The sequence below is a fragment of the Ranitomeya imitator genome, chromosome 3 (genome assembly GCF_032444005.1).
Source record: "Ranitomeya imitator isolate aRanImi1 chromosome 3, aRanImi1.pri, whole genome shotgun sequence".
Lineage (NCBI taxonomy): Eukaryota > Metazoa > Chordata > Amphibia > Anura > Dendrobatidae > Ranitomeya > Ranitomeya imitator.
The window spans coordinates 292014158-292020157 of record NC_091284.1 but is presented as its reverse complement, the minus strand read 5'-3'; positions in this window follow the sequence as shown (position 1 = coordinate 292020157).

Here is a 6000-nt window from a genome sequence, read left to right as displayed (position 1 = left end):
ATCCCAGATCAGCATCCCTCTTTGGGTGCCTCGCATAACAAGCGGCAGCATTAAATCAAGCCACTTCCTTATAACCGCTTGTGTGGCCCAGGCTTTCTCAGTTTCCAGCACATAAATGCCAGACACCCTCTCAATCTTGTCCTTCTTGCCCTTTGCAATGAGTAGCGGTGGGACTTTAGTGCCATCCAGCCGAATTGCCAAAATGCAGGTGACACGTGCACTTTCATATGCAGTGGAGGGAACGTACACGGAGGAGGCACCTCGTTGGTCAATGGTGGTTTGAGCAGCTTGACCCATGAACACTGCGGTTTCATCCATGGCAATCATGTTGGAGAGACTGTACTTTGTGAAGTCAGTGTCATCCACAAACTTTTTGTAGGCAAAAGCACGTTTCACTATTTCTGCATCCTCCACCCTAAAGAGTGTGGTGGATCTTCTCAGAGACAGGTCATTGCGTTCAAGAAAGTTATCCACCCAGTGCTGTGAGGCCTTGAATTCCTCAGGGGAAATCTCAAACTGTGGTGCACTTGCAAGAGCAAATTCCTGAATCTGAGCCCTGGTCACCACCAATGTCTTCGCTCTCCTGTCAGCAACCCACTCAGAGACCAGGGCTTCCAGCTCAGTAAACATTGGTTGCCGACCACATCCAACCTTACGCATTTTAGCCTTTCCGGTCTCCGCTCGTTCACTGAGGTGATCATAATCAGCTCGCCATTTGCGGACCAAACGTTCAGCCAGCATTTTTTGTTTGCAGAATTCCGCAAGATTCTTGCCCCGAGATTCCTCCACTATCCCTTTTTTGTACTCCACAGAGTAGCTTTTTCTTTTACCGGGACCGGAAGAGCTCATCTGGGGGTAAAAATATACGGTATCAGCATTGTTTCTGGTTCCGTATCTGTTTTACAGTACGGTACTTTACATTACGGTAGACTGTTCAACAAGCAAGCAATCCCTGCAGCCTCCCCATTGTTGTACAGTCCGACATCCCTTCCCATACAGTATCCCTGCAGCCTCCCCATTGTTGTACGGTACAGTACGGCATCCCCTGCAGCCTCCCCATTGTTGTACAGTCCGGCAACCCTCCCCATACAGTATCCCTGCAGCCTACCCATTGTTGTATGGTACAGTACGGCATCCCCTGGTGCCTCCCCATTGTTTGAGAGTCCGGCATCCACCCCATCCTCCCCCCTGCAGCATCCCCATTGTTTGAGAGTCCGGCATCCACCCCATCCTCCCTCCTGCAGCCTCCCCATACAGTGGTTCTGCCCCCCACTCTGCCACCACACACACTGACACATACGGTACCGGTACAGCCCCACACGGCACCCACACACATATCGTACCGGTACCGTACACACACTGACACATACAGCCCCATACGGCACCCATACACATACCGTACACACACGCACACACAGAGAGAGTTTCGGAACTTAACGTTACTTTCCTTCTGTTTCGATCTCCTCTGCGGTGCCGGGCTGACGATTCGGATGCCGGGGAAGCTGGACCAATCGGAGCGAGCCTGCAGGCGGTGACGTCGCAGCTGATTCGGCCAATCAGCTGCGAGCCGGCTTACTGCCAATCACAGCTCGAGCTGATGGCCAGCAGGGACTAGGGAGCCTGTGACGAACAGGCTGATCGGCCAATCAGCCTTACATTCCCCGGCCCCCCCCCTCCCGCTACCCTGCCTTACAATCGGGGGGTGCCCTACATTGGCGGACCCCCCGAAACCCCCCACCCTGCCTTACTTTCGGGGGGGTCTTACTTTCGGGGAAACACGGTATATGTATATATACCTATTCTATGTGTATATATCTACTCTAATCTAACCTGTCAGTGTGATTTTACTGCACTCTGCTCTGAATTGCCGGCTTTTCTAAGGACACGGGTGCGTAAAAATCGGACAGCAAATACGGATGTCATACGGATGTTGCGATAAAAAACTCGCATCACACTCGCAGACGTTACATCAGTTTTTTCGGTCCGTAAATCGGACCGCTTTTTTCTCACACAAGTGGAAAGGGGCCCTTAAACTGATAGGCGCAGAGTAGGACGCACTAGAAAGTTGGCGTGCATGATTGTTCAGGGCGCTGGCGGTGTGGACCGGCCACCAGAGAAGGCCTAGACCAAAGCCTGGATATTTTAAGAGCAAGGTCACAGGAGCCTCTGGAAAACGTGGAGGCTGCATGAATAGGAAGGTTTCCTCAGGAGACGTCCACATTGCTCAGGGGAAAACTAGGACATATTTGTCCTGTGTTTTTTTTTTTTTTTAAAGTAGCCCCCTTACTGCCTCGTAGGATATACCAGTCCTTAAGATCATAAATCCTTTTTCGCAGAGCGATGATGAAGATGGGCATGGAATAACCTGAACGCAGAGAGGCGAGAGGGTAGGGCGATTCGTGGCATGAACGGTCCTCCGGGGAACCCCAAACACTCTTGATGTGTTAGGGCCTTGCCTCGTAGACCACAGATGATATGGTAGTGAGTGACAATTCTAGGTGGGAGATTAGAGTGACAATTCCACTGTCGCCCTCAAAAGCCATATCTGGGAAGAAAAAAAAAAATTAAAAAGAAAAATCGTTAATAAAAAACCTCCCAAAACCTAAGGCCTAAACTGGGCTGGGCGGTCCAGACCCATGTCTTCCTCCTACTGACATTAAGTTAAAACGGATTAGCTTCGTGCTAGTTGGTGGTGTACCCTCCTCTACAGGAAATACCTAAATTTTTTTTTTGCATAGCATAAGCAGCATACACCCATTTTTTTTTGTGTACCCCAATGAAGCATTAGCTCCCCCACATCAACCAGAAGGCCACACAGCATAACCTCGCTCCCCCAGTCAGAAACCTCCACCTCACATTAACCAGCGGACCCCACAGGATAAACCCAAAGCCCACCAGACATTCCCTCCCACAAGCGTAAATCCCCATATGACGCCCCCTGCCCCCAACCATAAATCCCATCAGACACCCCCCCCAAATCGGATGCCACCCCAGCTTAACCCCCCAGCATAAACCCCCATCGGACGTCCACCCCTCCTCCAAGCATTACTCCCATCGTACACCACGCCCACCCAATAATAAACCCCCACCGGACGGCCAAACCCCCACAGGACGTGGACCCCCCCATACAGCACACACCCCCATCAGACGCGGACACCCCACCCAGCACAAACCCCCCATCGGACGTCCGCCCCCGACCCAGCCTAAACTCTTATCGGACGTCCACTCCACCCAGCCTAAGCCCTCATCAGCCCCCCAAACCCAACCCATAAGCAGGTCGCCCCCCAATAAAGGGGATCCCTCCGTAAGCGGCAGGTCGCCTCAACACGACCCACCACAGGCAGGTCGCCTCCCCACGTCCCACCACAGGCAGGTCGCCTCCCCACGTCCCACCACAGGCAGGTCGCCTCCCCACGTCCCACCACAGGCAGGTCGCCTCCCCACGTCCCACCACAGGCAGGTCGCCTCCCCACGTCCCACCACAGGCAGGTCGCCTCCCCACGTCCCACCACAGGCAGGTCGCCTCCCCACGTCCCACCACAGGCAGGTCGCCTCCCCACGTCCCACCACAGGCAGGTCGCCTCCCCACGTCCCACCACAGGCAGGTCGCCTCCCCACGTCCCACCACAGGCAGGTCGCCTGCCCACGTCCCACCACATCCCACCACAGGGGTCCCCCAATAGCCTGCAGCAGGTCTCCCCCCACATCCCACAAGCAGATAGCCCTTAAATCCCACAACAGGGGTCCCCCCCAATAGACAGGTCACACCCCCCCAGACCGAACCACAAGCATGTCACCCTCAAACCCCACCACAGGTCTCCCCCACTAAAAGGGCTCCACCCCGTAAGCAGGTCACCTCCAAACCCCACCACAGGGGTCCCCCCCAACAGCCAGCAGGTGCCCCCCAAAAGAGTCAGCAGCAGGTGCCCCCCAAAATCCCACCACAGGGGTCCCACCACAACAGCCAGCAGCAGTAGGTGCCCCCCCCAAATCTCACCACAGGGGTCCCCCCACAACATCCCACCACAGGGGTCCCCCACAATAGCCAGCAGCAGGTCCCCCCCAAAATCTCACCACAGGGGTCCCCCACAACAGCCAGTAGCAGCGGTGCCCCCCCAAAAAGCCCACCACGGGGGTCCCCCACAACAGCCAGTAGCAGCGGTGCCCCCCCAGAAAGCCCACCACGGGGGTCCCCCACAGCCCACCACGGGGGTCCCCCACAGCAGCAGCGGTGCCCCCCCCCACAAAGCCCACCACAGGGGTCCCCCACAACAGCCAGCAGCAGCGGTGCCCCCCCAGAGCCCACCACGGGGATCCTCCACAACAGCAGTGGTGCCACCCCCCAAAAAGCCCACCACGGGGGTCCCACACAGCAGCAGCGGTGCCCCCCAAAAGCCCACCACGGGGGTCCCACACAGCAGCAGCGGTGCCCCCCCAAAAAGCTCACCATGGGGGTCTCCCACAACAGCCAGCAGCAGCGGTGCCCCCCAAAAAGCCCACCACGGGGGTCCCCCACAACAGCCAGCAGCAGCGGTGCCCCCCCCTAAAAGCCCACCACGGTGGTCCCCCACAACAGCAGCGGTCCCCCCCAAAAGTCCACCACAGGGGTCCCCCACAACAGCCAGCAGCAGCGGTGCCCCCCCCAAAAAGCCCACCACGGGGGTCCCCCACAACAGCCAGCAGCAGCGGTGCTCCCCTCAAAAAGCCCACCACGGGGGTCCCCCACAACAGCCAGCAGCAGCGGTGCCCCCCCAAAAAAGCCCACCACAGGGGTCCCCCACAACAAGAGTGGTGACCCCCCCCAAAGAAAGCCCACCATGGGGGTCCCCCACAGCAGCAGCGGTGCCCCCCCCCACAAAGCCCACCACGGGGGTCCCCCACAGCAGCAGCGGTGCCCCCCCCACAAAGCCCACAACGGGGGTCCCCCACGGTGGTCCCCCACAGCAGCAGCGGTGCCCCCCCCACAAAGCCCACAACGGGGGTCCCCCACAGCAGCAGCGGTGCCCCCCCCACAAAGCCTACCACAGGGGTCCCCCACAGCAGTAGCGGTGCCCCACCACCACCACGGGGGTCCCCCACAACAGCCGGCCGGCAGCATCGGTCCCCCCCCCCACAAAGCCCACCACAGGGGTCCCCCACAGCAGCAGCGGTGCCCCCCTGTGAAGAGCAGAACAAAAAAGATTACAAATATTGACCTGTCCATTCAAGGACATTTTAGCTATAGTATGAAATCCTGTTTTTCCTGTCTGTGGAATTGCCTTTGTACTGTTTGTTGTGAAACTGCCGCCCACGAAACTGTTTTTTCTTTTCTTTCTTTCCTGTTTTGTCTCTTTGTTTAAACATGCAAAACTTGTATAACCACTAAACCTGCTGAAACAACTATATAAAGAAGGGATAGCACCATTGAAGGCAGGCGTGCTTCAGAGACTTCCCAGTGATACACTATACAAGACGTGTCTTGTGTATTATTTCTGGTGATTCACCACTTCCAAAGGCTGCTCCGACTGAGTGTGATCCCGACATTTCCTGGCGCCTGAACAGGGACCCGAGGTCTGTGTATTCCTTCAAGAACACCGGCAGAATACGAACGAAAAGAGAATCTGGGATAATGGACGGCAGATGAACAAAAACCTGGCCAGGTAAGAGACACTGTTAGATCTCTTATATCTGCCCTGCACTGTCCGTAAGATTTTCTGTGTCGTGTTTTTTAGCGGGTAGTTCTAGTAGAGGAGGATACCTATAGCTCGGGTTCTTGAACTATTTAGGAATTGATCACCTCACGGAGTACGGCATTGAATGAGAGTGAATGTGAATAGAAGGTGTGTGGAAGTTGGGAATAGCCCTATAAGCCGCCCAGGGGGTTGAAACAGAAGAAGTGACTGTCCCACTGGGCAAAGTGGTTGCGTCCTTTCGGGGAGACCTCCGCGCCTATGTTCAATCTCTGATCCTGTCTTTGACAAAAACCTGGTGACGGATAAGTGTATGATAGTATGAGCCCAG